General features: G+C 42.9%; 1 protein-coding gene across 4 annotated transcripts in view; it reads right to left on the minus strand.

Annotated features, from left to right (window-relative positions):
- Nucleotides 1-24,014, minus strand: part of znf536 (zinc finger protein 536) — a 226,766-nt gene that overhangs the window by 124,306 nt on the left and 78,446 nt on the right. For all 4 annotated transcript variants that reach the window (XM_060911712.1, XM_060911710.1, XM_060911713.1 and 1 more), the window contains exon 3: nt 11,305-11,414. The gene's annotated coding sequence lies outside the window, so the exon portion shown is untranslated. The remainder of the gene's footprint in view (nt 1-11,304; nt 11,415-24,014) is intronic.

Below are 24,014 nucleotides of genomic sequence, written 5' to 3' on the forward strand. Positions count from 1 at the left end.
ACACACTGTCAAACTGACAAATAGGTCTGAAAGAAAGCAAATACACAATAATGACTCATTAAGACAGGGATTTGTATCAACAAAGAGCCTATTGAGGACTGTCAGCAAACAACTCAGCTAATAAAGAGAGAAACAACAAAGCAACACACCTGAAGTATTACAAACCGCTTTTACAGCATACGTCAAATCAGCGTTACTGTGTGCCACTGTGGAAGGGGCATAGATGGAAGACTGTCACATACTTGTGTGTGTGTGTTAACAGCGTTTCATCTTTTGAGGAGATACAGAGAATACAACAATAGATGCATTGTTATATGTTTTATTTTTGTCCATCTTTGGTTGCAAAATATGGGCTGCTATCCAAAATCTTTTCTGTGTATCATCCAATTGTTTAAGTTGGAACTTGTTGTGCTCTAGGAAGCACTGTCAATTCTTGTCACTTCAATGGTAAAATCCAGTTTAATATATTATACTCAGATATAAAGCACCTGGTTGCTATCGTGTGTAAAGCGAGTGATTGACTATAGAAGGAAAATAAAATTTCACTCGCCTTCAGTACCTATTTTATCCTGGTCAGAGTTGAGGTGGATTTGGAGTCTATCCCAGGAACAATGGGTATGAAGCAGGAATAAACACTCACTGGGATGCTACTGGGAAGTGGAAGGAAACCGAAGAACCCATAGGAAACCCAGAGGGACACAAGGAGAGCATGAAAAACTTTAGACAGTAACCCAGACTCAGGACTGAACTAGAAAAGCACTCGGAGAGTGCAGACCTCCACCAAGAATCCTTTAAAAAATCTGGGATCCAGAAGGTGATCCGGATCACTGCCAAAATTTAATGGATTGTTACTTGTGCCCAATCACACCTCTGGAAAAAATTTCAGAGCAATCCATTCATTACTTTTTCCGTAATGTTACTAACAGACAAACCAACAAACAGACAAACAAACAAACAAACCAACGCTACCGAAAACATAACCTCCTTGGCGGAGGTAACTAGGGACCCTGAAGCTGTAAGGTGGCATCGCTACCTGTTGTGTCAACGTGCCATCCTAAATGTTAATATATTCCCAAAAAATGCATGTACAAGAAAAATGAAAAGTGCATCTCGTTTTTGTTTTCCTGCAACAAAACCCAATACAAATACTGTAGTGAGATATTTCATATGTAAGTATCTATGTAAATGTTTAATTTCAACACTTTGAGTTTAAAAAAGAACTAATGTTAGTGCATGTATTATATTAGTAAAATAATCATGATCTAACTTATAACTTGAGCTAAATTACCTTGTTCAGTTAAGCAATAACACATGCCTGGTTGCAGCCTGTGCATCTTACAAGTGTATAAGAAAATACAGTTATATCATATAATGGACTCATATGGTATAAGTTGTATTGACACTGATTTTGGCAGAAATTGTAAAATTTTCTCATCTTCTAATAATGGGGGTGCTAAATTTTGCACTCATAAATATGTGTCAATCATTTTCAAAACAGCATGACACTTGGTCAAGCGATATGGCACTCTGTATTACTGCAGTGCACTGAATAATAATGTAAGATGCAGGGGGGAAAAAAAGACAAACTATTGAACCACCAGTACTGTATATCCCTTCCCAGGTGGTCATGTACAGCTGGCTGTAAGACAGTGTCTAACTAAGTGAGGTTTACTGTGGGAACAGGGAGTGGGGACAGGGAGAGAGGAGCTGGGATGGAGAGAGGGGAGCAGGGACAGGGAGGGGGGACAGGGAGAGGGAAATGAGGACTGGGAGAGGGGAGCGAGGATAGAGAGAGGGGAGCAAGGACAGAAAGATGGAAACGGGGACAGGGAGAGGGGAGCAGGGATGGGGAGAGGGAAGTGAGGACTGGGAGAGGGGATGGGAAGAGGGGAGTGAGGACTGGGAGAGGGGAGCAAGGACAGGGAAAGGGAAGTGAGGACAGGGAGAGGGGAGCTGGGATGGGGAGAGGGGAATGGGAACCAGGAGAGGGGAATGGGTGTGAGGAGAGGGGAGCTGGGACAGGGAGAGGGGAGCTGGGACAGGGAGAGGGGAGCTGGGACAGGGAGAGGGGAGCAGGGAAGGGGAGAGGGGAGCAGGGATGGAGAGAGGGGAGTGGGGACGGGGAGAGGGAAGCAAGTACTGAGAGGGTGGAGCTGGGACGGGGAGAGGGGAGTGAGGACTGGGAGAGGAGAGCGAGAACTGGGAGAGGGAAGTGAGTACTGAGAGAGGGGAGCTGGGACAGGGAGAGGGGGTGAGGACTGGGAGAGGGAAGTGAGTACTGAGAGAGGGGAGCTGGGACTGGGAGAGGGGAGTGAGGACTGGGAGAGGGAAGTGAGTACTGAGAGAGGGGCACTGGAACAGGGAGAGGGGAGCGAGGACTGGGAGAGGGAAGTGAGTACTGAGGGGGGGAGCTGGAACGGGGAGAGGCAAGCGAGGATGGGGAGAGGGACATGAGTACTACTGAGAGAGGGGAGCTGGGATGGGGAGAGAGGACTGGGAGAGGGGAGCGAGGACTGGGAGAGGGGAGCAAGGACAGGGAGAGGGGAGTGGGGACAGGAAGAGGGGACAGGGAGAGGGAAGAAGGAGGAGGGGGGAGGGAAGAGGGGACAGGGAGAGGGGAGCAAGGACTGGGAGAGGGGAGCAAGGACGAGGAGAGGTGAGCGAGAACTGGGAGAGGGAAGTGAGTACTGAGAGAGGGGAGCTGGGACAGGGAGAGGCGAGCAAGGACTGGGAGAGGAGAGCAAGGACAAGGAGAGGGGAGTGGAGAGAGGGAAGAAGGGAGAGGGAAGAGGGGACAGGGAGAGGGGAGTGAGGACTGGGAGAGGGAAGTGAGGACTGGGAGAGGGGAGCTGGGACAGGGAGAGGGAAGCGAGGACTGGGAGAGGGAAGTGAGTACTGAGAGAGGGGAGCTGGGACAGGGAGAGGGGAGTGAGGACTGAGAGAGAGAAGTGAGTACTGAGAGAGGGGAGCTGGGACAGAGAGAGGGGAGTGAGGACTGAGAGAGGGAAGTGAGTACTGAGAGAGGGGAGCTGGGACAGGGAGAGGGGAGCGAGGACTGGGAGAGGGAAGTGAGTACTGAGAGAGGGGAGCTGGGACGGGGAGAGGGGAGTGAGGACTGGGAGAGGGGAGCAAGGACCGGGAGAAGGGAGTGGGGATAGGGAGAGGGAAGAGGGGACAAGGAAAGGGAAGAAGGGAGAGGGAAGAGGGGACAGGGAGAGGGGAGTGAGGACTGGGAGAGGGAAGTGAGTACTGAGAGAGGGGAGCTGGGACAGGGAGAGGTTAGCGAGGACTGGGAGAGGGAAGTGAGTACTGAGAGGGGGAGCTGGGACGGGGAGAGAGGAATGAGGACTGGGAGAGGGGAGCAAGGACCGGGAGAAGGGAGTGGGGATAGGGAGAGGGAAGAGGGGACAAGGAAAGGGAAGAAGGGAGAGGGAAGAGGGGACAGGGAGAGGGGACTGGGAGAGGGAAGTGAGTACTGAGAGGGGGGAGCTGGGACAGGGAGAGGGGAGCGAGGACTGGGAGAGGAGAGCGAGGACAAGGAGAGGGGAGTGGGGAGTGGGAGAGGGAAGTGAGTACTGAGAAGGAGAAGCTGGGATGGGGAGAGGGGAGCGAGGACTGGGAGAGGAGAGCGAGGACAAGGAGAGGGGACGGGGAGTGGGGATCGACAACGGGGAGTGGGGTCGGCTGGTTAGGTGTTTTGTGTGTCTCTGCTCTGGCAGAACCTGTGCATGATTCTAATCCCATCGGCTGCCAGTGACCCGTCCCGCTGCACTGCGATGGTATCAGTCTGCACGCAAACTGCCTCTAATTGAAAAAAGTCCTGCACCATGTCTAAACCTCTCCTCGCAACTCCAGCGCATGTTGTGTGTGCATGCTGAATCGGATTCCTAAGAGGCTTAGGAGCATGCATGCTTGTCATGTGTGTGTGTGTGTGTGTGTGTGTGTGTGTGTGTGTGTGTGTGTGTGTGTGTGTGTAAATTTGTGTTACAGTTAAAAGAGAGAGGTGGAGTAGATTATGATTGGACCGAGCCAGGAAAAGGAAGGTATTAAGCACCTTTATGGGGTTTTAATTACATAAAGTCCACCTCTGTAGCAGCACACTATAAATACATCAGCGTTCCCCTGTGGCTGTGTAGTTAGCATGGCCTAAAGCAACTCATACCTCAGCGAAAAGGAAAGAATACACTCTCTCACAAACATGTAGTCTCTCTATCTTTCTCAAACATACACATAAAGCCATACTATATTACCATAACATTAGGACAAGGGATTTCAGTCTAATTCCATTGCAAAAATGATATTAAAGAAAGAAAGAAAGAAAGAAAGAAAGAAAGAAAGAAAGAAAGAAAGAAAGAAAGAAAGAAAGAAAGAAAGAAAAGGCTGAGCAAGAGAGAGAGAGAGAGAGAGAGAGAGAGTCACAGGGGGATATGAGATGAATCCAGGTCTTAGGGGTGTTCCAGCAAGTAAAATAAGGTTGAACCTCAATAGGATCAACATTCAGGGCAAAACGGCAATAAAAGTAGAAATGTGACAGAGAAAATGATCTGTAATTAGGACAAACAGCACTAAAAGCAAGTTGAAAGATAATTGTTTTTGAAGGGGTGTGTGCTTTCAATGAGAGGATTCCCAGGGTGACCAGTTTGTATAGAAACAGAGAAAGAGAGAGATGAAGAAGTGAAAAGGAATAAGAGAGTTAAAGGGTTTTGCTGAAAGAGACAAGAAGAGAGACTCTACTGGACTGTGACCTGAGAGACGGGGTGAGCAGAAAGTCAGAGAAGGTGAGATCACTCTTTGGACTTAAAAAAGTAAATTAATAAAACGTTTAAAAGAGAGAGAGAGAGAGGAGAGAGAGAGAGGTACAGCGAAAAGGACAAAGACACCCTACTGAATGTGTACCGATCCATCATAAGACCAGGCGTGGAAAAAAACAACAAGTGTCCACAACGCCCTTATCCCCTCACAAAGGCCTCTATTGTTGCTGCTGTCTTTCCCAATACTCTGGCCTTTGATAAATTCTGCTTGCTAAAGAAAAAGCAGCACAATACATTGCAGGGGGGATGGGATAAAATACATTATGAATTATGCTTTTTTAATAATGAGATATTGAGTCCTGAGTTTGTCAGAATGACCTCAAGTGGATGATGTACACATCATGTACTGCAGTAAAGTGAGTTTAAGTTTCAAAACCATCTGGGGTGAGTGTCAATTATCGCCCAAATTTGATTCCAAGGTTATGCCCCAATTTCAAATAAATGTTGTGTTTGATATCTTCTCTTTCCAGTGTAGATAAATTTGATGACACGCACAAACCTTGTTCTTGAACAACCCAGATATCTGACTGGTCTAGGGACTGAATTACAAGATGCATGACTGGTAGAAAGGTCTTGTTTGAAAGCTATGGGGCTGTTGTTTATAGCACAACCAACATCTAGCTTGACAATTGAACAACCAATAAATAAAAATGCCAAGCTTTATGGGTTGCTGGTGTACAATCTAAACAAAACGTTTTAAAACTTCTAAACTGCGAAGCTACAAATGGATTTGTAATCATGATTTTTTTTTTCTTCCTGTTAAGCCATGGATCTCTGTCTACTAAATTATTAAGCGATATGTAAGACATGATCTTTCATGCCACAGTCAACCCGTAAGGGTTAAATATTGCATCTGAAGAATGAGCAATAAAGCAAACATAATTAAATTCTGCATAAAATATTCTGATTCAATGACCATTTCCACCTGTCGGACAAATGACATCTTTTTTCTCCATATTTTCCTGTCTTTATCTAGGATGATGTCATTCTTGGCATGTGTGTAACATAAGCTTAATTGTGTTTGAACGGACACCGGTGAAACCTAAAAATACACACAATAGCACGGAGATGAGCAGAGCTTGTCTTTCAGCTCTGTATGTTTTCTCTACATGTGGAAATAACACAGGGGAGAAAAAAATGGAAAAATGAATCAAACCCTATTGTCCTCAAAATTTGCCACTATATTTAGCCCTTAAGACAAATCTTAATCTTGTGTACTTGTGTTTGTATGTATATATGTATGTGTGTGTGTGTGTATGGGGGGGGGGTAGTTGGGGAAGGGGTTGGGGGTTGTGTGATGTGATCTCTGACTGAGCATGTGAGCATGTATAAAAAGAGAAATAAAACAGAAAACCAGTTCAACCATGCAGTTTTTGCAATTAGAAAATACACAAAAAATAATTATTCCGCAGCCCACTTGGGCGACACATCCTGAGTCAACGATGCATGGATCACGTGTTTAATAAAAAGGTTAATCAGTTGCTAATCAGAGGATTATTAACTTGATATTTTCTTTACAAAACCATTAATATTATGCCATAAATATTTAATGGTGATGGGTTGTTTTTTTAGGGTGCAGAAGAGGGGAAAGGATCGCTAGAATGAGCAATACGCAGGCTAATGTGCATTAATCATGCTTTGTTAAAGTCAAATAAATTCATTCATGTTTATTAATACAACCTCGGAGACAGCAATACTCTTTACATTATTTAGAAAGTTATTAATCAAGTATTTGTCAGCAGTGCCACCAAAAGCCTGAAGAGGTTACAGGCAGCCTAATACGGTCTGTAGGCCCAGACCCTCGGGCCACAGTTCATTAAGATTTAAGAGGCAGGATAAACATGCTATGGGACATCAGTACCTTTGGGACTCGTAGGACTAAAGGAGACCTGGAGTTGGAGTTCTGGCCAGAGATTTTCTGTCCTTCTCTTAACAAATTAGCCTGATGATTTGCTAATCAAAGCAAAACAAATATTGCTTTTCATTCGCTCCATTTATTTGAACGAACATACCATGCTCCCGAAATATTCGTTCCCAGTTCAAATGTAATTAAATTGTGCCTTTAGTAAAAACATGCAGCGGTACTCCAATTAGTTCTGTTTTTGTCATTTAAAAAAGCAGGGGAAAAATAATATTGGACTCAGGCACACCTAAGGCACACTTGCAAACTCATAGTGTGTGCGCGTTTTGACTGAGTCAAAACTACATTTCTATTGATTTGCTTTGGTGACAGGGTTTGAACAACATGAACCTTTAGTGTGTGTGTGTGTGTGTGTGAGTATGACGGTATATTTGAAGAGTTAAACAGAATGGTATGAAAGTCAACTCTGTACTGTAGACTGATTTTTTTGTTGTTGTTGTTTCTGAATGTGCACCAATTATAATCAGTGCTACATGTGAAGGGAATGTTAATGGTGTTATCCTTATTGAGAGTTTAAATTAATCCCAGATTAAGTTCAATACGTATCTTGAAAATTCCTCAGATTTGTTGTGACAAAAACATGATATTGAGTTAAGAAAACACTAAGCATTATATTAAATGTCAGCTATATTTTTTTTAAATGAGGCCTTAAGATGTAATAAAAATGTAATCTGCCAAGACAGAATTTATGATTCATTACTACTGTACTTTCTTTATCCTGTGTTTCTGTTCTTCTGCCTCTGTTTCTCCTTGCCATTCATTGTAGACATCACAAAGAAATTAAATTGCATTAGCAAGTCTCTTAACACTGCATTTGAGGAGCCGTCATTGAATTGACTAACTAAATTGCTTATTTTCAGTCAAACTCAGGTTGTGCTTTTATTGAATAAGTGGATGGATTTCTCGCAATATGCCATCCATCTACCTGTCGATGTATCCATTCATTTCTTCAACGATCCAGTGCTGGGCCTATACTGGATATACATATTGCGTATACATGGCTGTAACGGAGGATCAATTAAGAGCAGACCGGTGGAAACTCATAAACCTGTGTGCCTGGGGCCCAGTGTTAAATAAATGTTGAATAAAATGCTTGCTCCATACTGTGGTCAGTCTGCATCTCAGCATCCTAACATCTGGAAGAGCCAAAGTTGAGGGTCTGCTGCAACCCCAGAGACGTCGTTTTCAGTCAGAAAATTCAGCAGGACAAACAAAAATACTAACGACAATACAATATGATCGTGCATGGCATTTCAACCGCTTTGCTTTCCATTGTCTCAGAGAAAAAGCCTTGGTGAAGGAGAAAGAACAGAAAGGCGAGGCAGAGCACAAGCGAGTGGAGAAGGCTGAATATGAAAGAGTGCGAAAAAGCAGAGTGGCGCTCCATTCTGCATTGGGTTTAAGCACTGATTTCATCATCGGGCTAAAACACATAACTTTAAAAGCGAAATCAAATATTAAAAATGACAGGCGGTATAAGTGCGGTGACTGAGTTGGGGTCACGGAGGGAGGAGGCGCGGGCGGCTTGTCAGCCACTATCTGTCAGAGTGAATTAGAAACAATCAGGGCCGAGTGAAAGGGAAGGTGATTGTTATTAAGCAGCGGGGCTGCGAGCAAGCTCCCCCAGATGTGGCCATGCATATAAAAGAACAGGAAGCCAGCAGTTTAATTCAGGAAGCGCTGGCGAACATGGCCTGCACAAAGGAGGAAGGAGGGGGGAGTGGGAGAAAAAGGCCCTTTGTCACTAATAAGCTGGAAGTTACTTTGATAACAGGCAAGGGTTAGGCTTGGGAATAAAAGCGCTTCTTTTGCAGGGTTTTTTTTTTCCCCCTTCACTTTCCTCAATTCTTATTTCATACTAGCTGGTCAATATCTGTAGAGGAAAAATAATAGGAGAGGAGAAATCGGCAGTGATATGTAGATAAGTTGACCTTAACATGGATGGGCTGAAGAGACAACCGGGCCCTTATATATATCAATTACACAGCTGCTGTCACATACAGATGATGGGGAAGACGATTGGGGATGGACACGTCCTCCCTTAGGTCCCATAACAATCTCTTTGTCATTCTCTTTCTTTCTCTCTCTCTCTCTCTCTCGCTCTCTCTCTGTCACTCGAACCTGGTACCTGTCAGGAGCATTAGAAGCTCCTCAAAGGCAAACATGTGAATGAGAGTGAGAGCAAGAGAGAGAGAGAGAGAGAGAGAGAGGGAGGGAGTATGTGTACAATATGTTTTTCAAAGGGAGTGAGGGCTTGATTTAAATGATAAGGCGAGACGTTAATATGTTCAGATATGGCCTCAAAGGCACATCCACTCTGACACTTCAGCGATCCTGCAACATGAAACTGCATCCCATGTTCAAGTTCCTCCACATGCAGAAAGAAAGAGCAGAGGACTTTATCACATGTACAAACATATTGACAGTAATCACGCATACCGAATTAAAACACATCAGACAAGCATACCTCAGTACATACACACACACGCATACACATACACATTGAGGCTTTGCTGTCAAATTCGCCACTCAAATCCAGATGAGAAGCCGACGCTTCTAAACAGAGTGTTCTCCGTGATTGGGAGCTGATGGAAAACACGCTATCAGTGTTTGAATACTTGTGGTCTCCTACGTGTCTGTAGAGGTCTCATGAGAGTTTTGAGTCCCATCATTTCTTCTGTCCATCTGCCTGTCTGTTGAAAACACAAGCACTGCTAACTTCAGCCTTGCAACTCAATGGGAAAAAAAATAATAATAATAATGACGCATCTTTTCTATTTTCTATTCTAGCCTTTTTGGCAATAGTGCTTTGATTTCCATTTTCCTTTGTAGTTAGAGATATGTGTGGAAATTATCCATGCCTTGAGTAATTTTTTTTCATGGTAATAGCTGTAACTGTTAAATAAAAGCCTTTTTTCCCCTTGCTTTGGAGATTGTAAAGCATACTCACATGCTCACTAGAGAATCTCTACTTTCTGCCTTTAAGGATGATGTGCAGAGCTGTGACTAGAAGGCTATGGTGTTAAACATGCTATCGCTAAACGTTACCCAAGGGGATAACAGTGTATGTATATATATTTATATATAACAGTCGAGAAGTCGAGAGAGGGAGGTGGGGAGAGTGAGGCAGTGTGAGGTGTACTGGGAGAAGGATGAGACAGAGAATGGAGAGACAGAGAGAGGAAGGAAGGAAGACAGAGAGAAAGAGAAAGAGCGCTCAGGAGATTGATATATAAAGTAGTTGATAAGTGTTCAAGAAGAAAAGAGAGAGAGACGGAGAGAGTTGTCTCCTCTCAGGACATGTCTTAGATTTCAGTGTGATTAGATAGTGAGGGATAGGGAGATGTTCTGAGGGAGCATTAGTAATTAATCACTGGAGAAGCTGGGATTTCCATTCACACTGTCTGGCATAGTGTAGTTCTCTCTCTCTCTCTCTCTCTCTCTCCACACACACACGCACACACACACACATACACACACAGAAATAAACCATCATTTTATCCTACTTATACAAAAACACTAAAAAGAAAAAATATAAAAAAAAATTAACCAGAGGCTTATGCAGTGAATCATATCCTTTTGTGCCAAGTGCTAATTATTACCGTGCCATAATGAGCTTCAGTCTCCAAGCATTAACACGTATCATTACTGAAGGAAGGGCTGACCATAAAAAAAGAATGGCCTCGACGTTACTGCTCTCCCACCACCCCTGCTGGAATCTTCCACCCTGATTTTTATTTATTTATTTATTTATTTATTTATTTATTTCTCTCACCCACCCTTTCACTATGAATAAATTTAGTCTGTCCCGGACATGAAAATGTCAAATACCTAAAATACACCTAGGCTAAATAGCGTATTAATTTTTAATGCTCGCTCATCCTATGCTGCTATTCTCATATCTGCCCCTGTCTGCCAACAGCTGTTGCAGCCTCCCTCTCTGGGAATTTATCATCCATCTAAAAGACTAAGAGAGTATTGTTCCCCCCCAAAAAAAGGAGGGAGAAATTTCATTCGAGGATTTTTTTTATTACAATTTGACACCGACATAATGAAACAAAAGATTGAATTTTTAAATCTAATTTCACTTCCTTTCATTTTATTTTACATACAAATGTCTGTGTATCAATGATAGAAATATATAAATAGATAATAGTTAAACATTCGCACGAATGCAAGATCGAGCTGGACCACTAAGGCTTAGTTGAAAGATTAAAGAGTGTATGGAGATGCTGGTAATTTATTCCAAGATTTTATGTCACTTATATGTACTGTTTTAGTAACCATGTGATGGATAAAGATGATTTGGTGAGCACTGAATGTCCCGAACTAAATGGGCTAAGTGATGTGAGTGAGGGATCAGTGCTTGGGATGAGTTAGTGTTCATCGTGGAGTGATCGCTGCTCAGAGATGCGTTGCTTGCTATGATCATGTGACATGTCTTGTTATGGAGATGCTGTTCTGTGTTAACTGTAAATATGTGAGGTGAGGTGAGGTGAGGTGAGGTGAGGTGAGGTGAGGTGAGGGCGAGGTGAGGTGAGGTGAACTGTGTGAGATGAAGTGAACCTTTACCTGATCACTCTAACTGCATACTGGTCTGGGGCCTGTCAGGATGAAGACACCGTGGCTCCCCCCACGCCACCGAGTGTGTACAGTGTGAAGACCAGAGGGATGTCTTTACTCTGAGAGAAGGATAGAGGAGGAGGAGGAGGAGGAGGGAGGTGGAGAACAGAGAGAGAGAGAGAGAGAGACAGAGTGAAGGGTTGATGTCAAGCCAAATGTAACAAATTCACTGAATCACGGCAGTGGCGCAGAGGTCAAGGAAAAGCAGTCGAAAAAGGTTAAAGATGAAATCAAAGCCGTGCCTCGGAGCAGTGCTGAAAATCTATCCGTGCAAGGCAAGGCCACCGCTGACGCGCGCACCAGACAAGAAGCTAAATACTGCACGCCACTCTGGGATCTTTCATTTTCAGCCGATCAATAAGAGCTTATATTTATCAGGATTCCAAGCAGCTGCCACATCTGACAACCTCCACTTCATTTTCTCACTCCTCCCTCTTTCTCTCTCTCTCTATCACTTCCTCATCCCTTTCTCTCTCTCCTCCCTCGCTCTCTATCAATTCCTCCTCCCTCTCCAGCATGGCCTCACACTAAACCGGGACCCTATCGACTGTAAATGCGAATAGAAGGGGCCTTTGGTCCAATTTGAACAGCCACACGCGCCATCTTGCCCCCCTCTGAAGCCTGGGTTAAAGAAGCGTGCATTTTGTCATTAGCCCGTTGGCTCGGGCCCACGCTCTCACTCCTTTTGTTTCATGCCACACCATCGACGTCTGCCAAAAAAAAGACCCTGTAAACCATGTACACTGTACCACTTTATTCCTTCAAAAATAACAATGTGTTTGTGGAGAAGAAAAAAGGCACAGACTAGACACTCCAGTTTTGAGAAATGCAGAGGAGCAGAAGGATTTGCTAAGAGGGAGGAAGGCTGAGTTAAAATAGCTCGATCTCTAATCATCTGCACGACAATATTTGCTGTGAGGCATTCTAAATAGATTATTGCTGGTCCATCTGTGTCATCATTGATTTATAAGGCATTAAGCTGCTTTCCAAAGGCAGGCCTTCCTTTGCTGCTAGAGTAGGAGGATTCTTGTCCAAATCAGGGCCAGCTGAACAAGCCTGCGTGTTGAAGAGGACTCAACACAGAGCGCACGGCCGAGAGGAAATAAAAATAGAACGCCACTATCCGGTTTGGAGTTGCCGCAAGAAGCAGTAAGAAATCCAAATTTTGCTTTCTCTTATATTCTGCGATACAAAGAGATAGGGAGGAGGGAAAGGAAGTGCCAAACACAAAACGTGTACACGCGCAAACCCAAGCACACACTCACACACACCCCAAACAAGGAACATCATTAACATATGAATACTATATGCAAATGGTTCGAGGAGAGCAGATGTTGGTGCATTTAATTGACCTATATGTGAATTGCATCCAAACCTTTTAGACACAGTGAACTGAATGCACGCCTATTACAGTGGCCATGGCACACTGGTTTTCTTAGCTGCTACAGTGAAAGAGAGAGAGAGAGACCTTCCAGCTGATAGTTGTGTCAGTCTGTCATAGTCGCTGCAATACCCAAACATGGTGCTGACCTGTCCCCCCTCTGCTCACTGACACCCGCCGTGCGTCTCTTATGGATGACATCACTATGTCACAGTGGAAATCGATCACTTAATGGCCTTCAGGGAGCATGGTCGTCGCTGACAGGTTACATGCCACAGCCTCAGCTGCATCTTCTTTCTCAATCCCAATAGCTCAGCCTCCTTCCTCTTTCTACTTTATTCACTGCTTGCTTCTTTAACAGCAAAGCGTGCACGCTACAGCCAAGACAAGCACACACTATTTTAATCTGCCCTCTTTTCTCCCCTGTCGCTCCCTTGATTATTTTCCCCCTTTCTGCTTGGGAATGTCATTAAATTGTATTAAATAGCCTTTTGTCCACAGGGCAAGGACCGCCCGATATATGATAATGCATTAATGCCCTGGCGCTCTAGCCACTGAGCTGAAACGCTCTTTAAGGCCATGGGCTGAGGAATTCTATTGCATATGAAAATGTATGTGTGTGTTTGCTTTGCACACACACACACATCATATATATATATATATATATATATATGAAGTTTATCTTCGAGTGGTGAACATACTGAGTGATATATTTCACAAGAAGATAAATTTCATATCTTCGTGCTGCCGTGTAATGTTAGACACATCCATACACAAAAAAAAAAATACACAAGTTAATCAAAAGAATTTTCATTTTGAACCGGTTCGACATTGACAATGCATGTTAAGTCAGCAGGAAAACACTGGGAGTGATGTCATCAGAGTGAAATATCGGAAGTTATTATACATACAGGACACTTTTTCGATGGAATAAAAACATGTGTTCTATTCCCTTCTAGCAGGTTTCATTCATTTGGTTTGATAGCATGCAATATTGTTAACATATCGCTTATCCTACGTGTATTATATCACTCTAGCCAATGGAGAATGAGCATTGAATACGGTTTATGATATTGCATGATTGTCAAGAGAACATGACGTCAGACATCGGAGCTGATGCGAATGTCCTAATGAGAAAATTTTGTGCTGCGCATGCGCAGAAGCCTTTCTTTGTTCGCCGGCACCACCCGCAGTAAACTTTCACAGTGAATTGAAAATGCCATAAGATACGTATTACATGTAAAACTTCCGTGCTAGCGAGTGACTGTGACAATTTGTAAACAAACATGGCCGCCAGGTTTGCGTCGCGTAGGTGTGTGTATAATAATAATATTGGCTGGCTTTTTTTCATGGTGTATCAGATATACTCCATTCAAATAGCATGATATATGAGCGTTGAATATGGTTTAAGATATTGCATGGTTGTCAAGACAACATGACGTCAAACATCGGAGCTGATGCGAATATTCAATGAGAAAGTTTTCTGCTGTGCATGCACAGAAGCATTTCTTTGTCCGCCGGGAAAGAGAAAGACGCGTTGAACACCCGAAAGGCTACCAAAACTTCATTAGCTATTCTTCACGCATATCTCATCTCATTTCATTATCTCTAGCCGCTTTATCCTGTTCTACAGGTTCACAGGCAAGCTGGAGCCTATCCCAGCTGACTACGGGCGAAAGGCGGGGTACACCCTGGACAAGTCGCCAGGTCATCACAGGACTGACACATAGACACAGACAACCATTCACACCTACGGTTAATTTAGAGTCACCAGTTAACCTAACCTGCATGTCTTTGGGGGAAACCGGAGCACCCGGAGGAAACCCACACGGACACGGGGAGAATATGCAAACTCAGCACAGAAAGGCCCTCGCCGGCCACGGGGCTCAAACCCGGACCTTCTTGCTGTGAGGCGACAGTGCTAACCACTATACCACCGTGCCACCCTTCACGCATATATTCAAGAGAAAAACATACCAACGGACATTGAAAAACTGGAAAAAAGACATGTCGGAGATGTAAAACTTTCGTGCTAGCAAGTGACTGTGACAATTTGTAAACAAATATAGCCGCCAGGTTTGCTTTGTTAAATACAGAAGATTTTAAGAGAATTATGAAAGAGAAAGACACGTTGAACACCCAAAAGGAATGTGCATGTATAATAATAATAATAATATTAGCTGGCTTTTTTTCATGGTATATCAGATATAGTCCATTCAGCTAGCATGATCCTGAACTTGTCTTCGACTTGTTCAATATCATGCTAGCTGAATGGAATATATCTGATACACCACTCAATGCCAGCCAATATTATTTAATTATTTCACTCATATCTGCGATGTATTTTGGATGAAGAATGCTAGTGGTGTATTTCAAGCCAACACATGATGTTCCTTTTTATTATACAGACACATTCACAAACAAAAAGTACCCAAATGTATCAAAACAATTAATCAATTTCCTAGCGAGTGACATATAGAGATTTATGTCATAGTTTTGGATCTCCATGTCCCGGATGTAGTTTGTATGAAAAATACGAATGGTGTATTTCCCAGTAAAAAAAACTCTCGGGTCCATATGTGTGTGTGTGTGTGTGTGTGTGTGTGTGTGTGTGTGTGTGTATACACGTGTGCAAGTGCATACAACAGGCAAAGAGCGTAAGAGTGGCTTCGCTAACAACTGTGACACATACTAATAGAAACATACCTAATAAATTACAAGCTTTCAGGGTCTGGCAAGCTGACATTTTCTCTGTGAGCGGGACAATTTCATATCTGCGGCACGGGCAACCAAATTGCATCACACAGAGATGCCAGCGGATTAGCATAAAAATTAACACTTAAATTTCAGCTTATTGTCAACCGCTCTTCTGCTCCTTCAGCCAGACCAACAATCAATTCCTCTTAGAAATCTGATTATCTTCCATGATGCTTATTATCCTAGTCATGTCCCCTTGCCGCCTTTCTCAGGCTGCCGGACTATTTGTTTAAATGGAATTAAGAAACTGATAAATCTATAGGTGTCTCTTAGATGCACATACAACCCCCCCCCACCACATCTCTCTTTCTTTCCTACAAAGACTTTTCTTTCTCCCTCTATTCTGTCTCTCCCTCTGCCTCTTCGCCTTTTGTCCTAGCCTTCATCAACAGTTGCTGATTAAAAATGCTAATTAATATGCCATAAAGCCTCTAGAAGTAGTTTACATTTAGATGGTCTATTATTCACACACATATATTCACTGTGGCCAGCTAAATAATGGAAGTGCGTAAATGCACTACCATTAAAACTATAACTCCGTGCAAAAAAAGGGAAACATATTATATCAATTATCTCAGGACTATAAACATCAACATTTTTTCCTTCTTTTTTATTCCTTATGGGTGAGTCATGAGGAACCCCAGCAGCTGTCTGTGTGTGTACACACACACACACACACACATATATATATATATATATATATATATATATATATATATATATATATATATATATATATATATATGAGTGATTCCACGCTTATGGGTACTGAAATGGGGACATGAACTTATTTTTAAAAATTCACCTAAAACCATTTCTTTTTTTACCATCAGGTCACAAAACATGTAATATTTAATGAATGAAATGTTAAAAGATAACTTTAATTTTCTGAGATGTAATAAAAACATATTTATATGCCAAAGTCAGAATGTAACAGAAGTGTTGTGGACATATATATTCTCAATTTTAACAATGTAGAATTACTTTTTGAAACATAGGAAGGTGATGTTTTAGCAAATATAATTAATAAACATGTGTAGTAGAATAAACATACACATTCTTTCAATAAGATTAACATGGTATATAGCTAGATTGTAATTAATTTGTAACAGACGCGAGATGGACAATCGTAACAGAAGTAATGTAACAGACATCATTTTGGAACTCATAGGCTTGACTTTGGCATATAAATATGTTTTTATTACATCTCAGAAAATTAAAGTTATCTTTTAACATATCATTCATTAAAGATGACATGTTTTGTGACCTGATGGTAAAAAAAGAAATGGTTTTAGGTGAAGTTCATGTCCCCATTTCAGTACCCATAAGCGTGGAATCACTCATATATATAAAATGTTCAAGTTTACATTCACTACAACCTCATGATCACACCCGTGTTTTGAAAGAATCTGCAACTGTCATCATGGTTACCATGGTTACATGACATGATCATTTTGGGTCAAGAGCCCTTGTGCTATCTTTGACAAAATTAACAAATATTCAAACCATACCTTTAAGATCTTGTCCTTTTAGGCTTTTTTCCCCCTCATATTATATTTTCAAAATATATATTTTAACTCTGTTGTAGTGAAATATTTGTATATTTACCCATACAGTCGAAAACATCACCCAAGTATGTAGCGAGACACAGCGCTCGCTTTGGGTGGCTTTCCACGCACTGAGAGTGGAGCTCCTTTTTGTTTAGACAAATGGTATTTCATCGCATCCAGATGTCTTTAAGCACAGTTCATCCACCATGCGCGCACTCCAAGATGTACAAAAAAATGTATACAAACATTTATTCAAAACTGCATGCCTCCACTCATATTTAAGGGGTTGTCATGGTTGCCTTGACTCTAACCACTTCCATGCTTTTTCTCTTTTTTCCTTTTTTTCAAAGTGTAATGTTAAGCAGAGGTACTGTAACCTGACTGGTGTTCATGATCAGAGCAATGACTGGCTGACTGATTTTCCGGGACACAGACTGGGGTTGGAAACGTGTGTTTTACGTGCGCCTCATGGAAACATGTTGTGATGTGGCAGATTGGGCTAGAGCATGGAAAGGTGACATCACTGATATTCGATGGCTGGAAATTGTTGACCTGGGGTTAAGATGATAGAAAACAAGACCAGAAGTGTAAATGCTGTGTTGTAGATTATTATTATTATTATTATTATTATTATTACAGCTAGAAAAATGGGCCATCTAGCAATGAAAGCTGAAGATCATGCCCGTATTAAGATAATCCATTTCTCTTCATCTGAACAAAATAACCTAACTCACTGAAATCTGCATACGTGAGAGCCCTGGCCGTACATCTACATCTGTGAGGCTCCTTGCTTTACATGAGCATATTACTCTTTACTCTGCTCATGCTCTAAGAATAATAAACGTGTGCTTAGCTGGCCTATTTTCATATGCTGATGCCACACAATGGTGAAGGGAAAAATTCAAGTCTTTAAATTCTGAGTAAACACTGCACTCTTTGTTGACTGTCGAAGCATTTTCACCCTCCCTCCTTCCCATGTTTTTTATCCTCTCTTTTCTCTCTAAGCTTGTTGTGTTTTTTCTCCAAACAATACATCCTCTTGCACATCTGAGGAACACACCTCACTGCCATTTTATAGGTTAAGCTCCCTAGCATGGAGAGTCATATTTTATAACGCTGGTTTATTTTTATGGGCGAGTGTAATTAACGCTGCATGTCCTATCTCTCAGCCATCGATGCCAAGGCCTTTATTTAAACAACTATGTTGTGAAATGTTTGCGTTCTCGGCAATCGCTCGGCCACACACAGATTATTATTTCATACTTCTCTGGGACGTTTTGAAACGTTTATGCTTTCAACTGGTTATTGTTTTTGATTAGGACTTTTTGGATGAATCGCAAGTTTGGGGGTGGGGTGTGGAGGGTGGAAACATGTTTACGGAGGACCGAGTGTGAACCTGAAAGACCAACTTAGGCCAAGTCTGTGCTCACTGCCTGATTTATGAAGCCAAGGTTAAACTATTTATGTCAAAACGGCTTGAGTTGTTTAATTTCTCTGCTTGTCTGCTTGGGGCCTTCACTTTTTTTCTGGTTCTCCTTTTTTGGGGTTCGAAGTCAGTGCATATTTACTGCAAGACAGAGTGAAGATTTCTGATGTAATGTGTTTCAGAAAAGACACAAGAATAACGCTGTTACAGAAGAAATCTATGAACTAAATTAAAGCAAGCTAGCTTTTAGCTAGTTGCTGAATCCACCTGGGAAATATTTTCCTTCGTTTCCTTGTAAAGACGAGTAAAAGTGAATTACGTCCATGAAGGCAAGACTTTGAGACTGATCAGATGGGAGAGCAGATGTCCTTTAACGATGCTTTCTGTTGTAAGATGCTCCCTTGTACCACTGCGCACGTTTTAAAAGTTCACTTTCAGGATTATACAGGTGTCAGAAGTGGAATAAGCCAAGGGACAAAGCTCTGAGAAAGCGAGTGCACCCCAGGCTGCTCCAGTGAGGCTGTTCGGTCTTCAGATTAATGCTCAACATGTCTGAATCTCCAGGGTTCTGAGATAAGATAGGACACTCTGTGAGCCAGCCACACTCAAACACGATCTATAGCCCTCACTTAACCTGCCAATCAAGCAGACTGTATTCTTTACCCTCTGTAACAGAAGTCGGTTACATGTGGTAGAGACGATGGTTTGTGTGGAAGCCTTTTTGTCTTTGATGCTTTACTTATGGTGAACGCACAAATCAGAGCTGGAGCCTGCAGGCATTAGTCTGAGAGAAGCCTTGTCCAGGCTGATAACCTCGGAGACCGATATCATCCCATCATCTTGCCCCTTCATAAGAGCTGCATGATCTGCTGTGGTATGCAGATGGGACCTCTGAGTCTCAGGCTTGTCATCTTTTGATTAAGAAAAGGAAATGATTTCACTTTAAAGACATCCCCCATCCTTTCACGACCGCCCCAGCCACCCAGCTGCTCTCTGTCACTCTCAATCGTTCAACATGCTGTAATCCTTTGTTTCCATGCTTGATTTTTTTTTTTCCTGTACCCAGGACCACTGCACTACCTGTTGCTGTCGCATTTCAATACAGGAAACATGCAACGTGCATCACCAGACAAGACTCGAAGGCAGAGAAGAAACCGAGATCATCTGTTTTTATGGAAAAAGTCAAAACGAGTGCCAGAATTTGACGGCAGCACGGCCCGAGTCTGTTCTGGGACCTGACCTCAGCTTAAGTGGAGCACTGTGCCATTTTTCTGTGACCTCGGGCTTGTTAAGTGGAGAGACGAGGAGCTTGGGAGAACAGAAAGGGTGGGTTTGTGGGGTCTAGGAGATCGAGACGCAGACGTGCCGCTCCTCCATAAAGCCTCGGAGACCGACAGAGCCCCATCTCGCCTGTCACATTAAACCATCTCTCAGCAACACATCTGTACACGTGCCACAAATCACGGCCGGGGCCGCACCGGGAGGGGGACGTGTCGGAGGGAGCTGTAAATGGTTCAGGAAAAGCAGATAAAAACCTGCAATATCCCTGCGCTAGGTGCAGAACGCGTGTTTGACAGAATTTGGTACTGTTTCAAGATATTTCTAGGGTCTGTACTCTCTGGATACTCTACTCACTGCCAAACTAAATTCCCTCACTGAGGAGCCATCCAAGAAAGGGCACAGGAGCTTTCTAAACACTCTCTGTAGGCATTAAGACTACTGGGAATTTACCTATCATGTGCTCATTATGTCTTGCAGGTTCTTATAGAAATCAGTGGCTTGGCAGTGAATAAGATTGCATCAGACTTGAATGTATAACGCTAGAGCAAAATACCGGACCTGGAACAGCTCTAATTCTCTTACCGGCTGTGTGGATGGCGTTTACTCTGTTTGTGTTGTCTGTGGCTTAGCTGCTCATGTAGTGCTTAACCTCAGGCCAAGGGAAACAGATCGAAGTGCTCACCTGGCCACTATCGAATAAGCACTTTTGACACTGAGCTAAACAGTAATTTTATTTAAGCTGTCATATGGAGCACATCATTTTAAAAGCTATAATCTGACTAATTCATGTGGAATAAATTACCGAAAACCCTCTTCTATTTATTTATTTATTTATTTATTTATTTTTGCAATGGTGTCGAATGAAATGATGTCATGTGTATGTGATTATTCTTAATGGGAAAGACAGGGTTTGAATATTTCCAGTATAAAAGTCCCAGTGTGGCATGAAAAATATTTTGTGGGACCAGTGCGTTCAAGTACTCTGAGTCAGAGATGTCATGCTTGACTAGCCTATCGATCGCACCTGGCTCCAACACACTCTCACCGGTATCATTTAAACTCTCTCAATTTTTAATCACCATCAACACCAGATCCAGATCCCTCAATCTCTCTCTCTCTCTCTCTCACACACACACACACACACACACACACACACACACACACAGCACACAAATACATCCACAACACCCAAACAGAATGTCAAAAACTTCCTGCACAAAAGCTTATACTACACACACACACACGGATAAATTACACTGTGCACTCATACACACTAATGTTTACACACCCACACAGAACTACACAGAAATTATTCAGTTAATATGACAAACATACGAACATGGAACTAATTAAAGTTGGTACGTCACAGTGTTTGTTGAAACACACACACACACACACACACACACACACACACACACACACACACACACACCGACGAGTGGCATTGCAAGGCTTCGCCCGGCCCACTCCGGTTCTGTTTGACCTTGCTGTGCCATATTCATTACATCATTAGGTTACCTCTTCATTAACTTTTCATTATTTATGGGGGATTGTAGGGAGGGGCAGCCTTTATCAAATACTATCTTTTGTCAAGCACACAATGCAGAGGCATTCCAAATCCCCCCTTCCTCCTCCTCCTCCTCCTATCCATCTACGCTAATAGCTAGCAGTGTATCATTGCTAGCACAGGCATCTGCCCTAAACTCCTATCATTTAGCTAAAACACTGATAAACACGGGCAGTCAACTCGGCATATCCTCAAACCACAATGGAACAAGCTTTGAGGTTAAACGGTTTTAAAATGGCTTTTATTGCAACAGGCAGTGCTGTATATATCCATAATTTATACCCAGAACCATTCCTAAAAAAGAAACCAATGGACAATGCCATTTACATTGCGCAAACATCGCTGACTGTAGATAAACATATTTGTGTGCTCTACCCTTACAAGAGCGCCATTCTGTTCCCAGGGCATAGCAAGCTAGCTGTCATTAGCGAGCCATCGGCCCCTCCACCGCCACAGATTGCCTTTTTAAAAAAGTCTGGCTGCGGCCCATTTCGCATCGTAGGCCAATTATAAATGGCAAATCACAATCATGCCGATTTTTTTCCTCCACACCCGCCCCCACCCCCCCAACACTCCACTCTGGCCAGGCTCCATGGCATCTCTTGAATAATATGGTGATAGCCCTTTGTACGACAGCCTGCCCAGGCGTCAGGATATTTTACACATTCATGTGTCGGCTCCTGGGCTCAAACAGGGCTGCGCTTCAATACCACCGCTTGGCCAAGTGTCTAGCCTTTAGTTGCCTGTATTCGATTCCTGATTGTCTGCCACATCACAAGTTTAAAATATGGAGGGAAAAAAAGCCTCAAATTGGTTCACAGACAGCAGGCAGGTGATGGAAATAATTTCTAAATTTGATATTCAAAGCCGTCTCGCTTTAGAAAGAGTACCAGATTTCAGATCAGGGTGGAAGAAGAATAGGAGACGAGCAGAGGAAGCTATTAAAGTGTGTTAGGAAGAGGCATTAGGCTTGACTGATAGGGACCCTGATTGACTTCCAGTACCACAGTCATACTACACAAAAAAGTGTGTGTGTGTGGCATGAGTTCCCTCTCAATCCACACACCATCCCATGATCATTCGCCAATTACAGCGAGCTAATGCATCCAGAGCCTGGAATCCCACCCAAAAAGCAAGGGGGAGAATTCTCTGGAGGAACGCTAATAATATAACTTAAATCATGCTGAGAGAGAGCATTATGCGCAAAATGGAAATCAAAAAAGAAAAACACAGTGTAATTTAAACTGGGGCAGGGCTGGAATGGGTTTATCGTATAAATGGTAATCTCGCTCCTTTTCCCTCTCCCTCTCTCTCCCTTTCTGTAATATCATCATGAAAAGCATACATTAGACCATTTCAGGCCTGCAAGAAGGGGCTTTGACTGGCAGCAAGAAGGAGAACGAGGCAACATGGAGGGCCCGGTAATGGCCTGTGAGCTTGGTTCTATAGGGCATGGCTTGTGACTGTGTCCACATAAAATACATCTCAGGTGAATGTGAACATTACACATATCTTACAGTTACCAACTCGTATACACACACACACACACACACAGGCGCACATGCATGCGCACACACACACACTGTTTGTCTCACTATCCTTATGAGGACCTTCCACTGACATAATTACAGGGTGTTTCAAAAAATTTGATATCATTTCACAATCTAATAACTTTGCCAATTCTCGTTCAGTTGACCTCAAATTTTAACAGCATGTCTGGAAACAGGTCAAAATTGTATCTCATCTCATCATCTCTAGCCGCTTTATCCTGTTCTACAGGGTCGCAGGCAAGCTGGAGCCTATCCCAGCTGACTACGGGCAAAAGGCGGGGTACACCCTGGACAAGTCACCAGGTCATCACAGGGCTGACACATAGACACAGACAACCATTCACACTCACATTCACACCTACGGTCAATTTAGAGTCACCAGTTAACCTAACCTGCATGTCTTTGGACTGTGGGGGAAACCGGAGCACCCGGAGGAAACCCACGCGGACACGAGGAGAACATGCAAACTCCACACAGAAAGGCCCTCGTCGGCCACGGGGCTTGAACCCGGACCTTCTTGCTGTGAGGCGACAGCACTAACAACTACACCACCGTGCCGCCCCGTCAAAATTTTATGTTTAATGTTTTTTGTTTTTATCTTTTCAGGTATCGAAATGCCATTTACTGGAAAAGAAAAGGCGTTTTGTGTGTTACAGTGCGCTCGAACACAGTCGAACAAGACTGTGCAGCGTGCATTTATGAAAGAATTCTCTAAAAATGCACTGTTACCAGAAAAGACTGTTCTGTTACCAAAGATATGCTGCAGCGTGTTTGGCAGGACCTGGACTACCGACTTAACATGTGTCTGCGTCTCAGGCGGCGCGCATATTGAAAATTTGTGAAATCGTTCATGGAATCCACATACCTTTGAATTTCTCATTCAAATTTTGAGGAATAAATCATATATTGCTCAACATTAAGCCTGTTCAGTTTCATTTGCCTCGACTATGTAGTTTCTGGGATGTTTACATCTCAAATAATATAAATTTTTTTAAACACACTGTATTATTGCAGTTAATTAATGCTGTTCCTGCACCTACACCTAACCCTAGCCTTAACCTTCAGTAATGAAAAGGAAACTTTTTTTTTGTAAAAAAAAAAACAGCAATTTCCTTGTGGGGACCATCCGCATGTCCCCACAAGGTCG

Source organism: Neoarius graeffei, chromosome 27 (assembly GCF_027579695.1).
Source record: "Neoarius graeffei isolate fNeoGra1 chromosome 27, fNeoGra1.pri, whole genome shotgun sequence".
NCBI classification, from domain to species: Eukaryota; Metazoa; Chordata; class Actinopteri; order Siluriformes; family Ariidae; genus Neoarius; species Neoarius graeffei.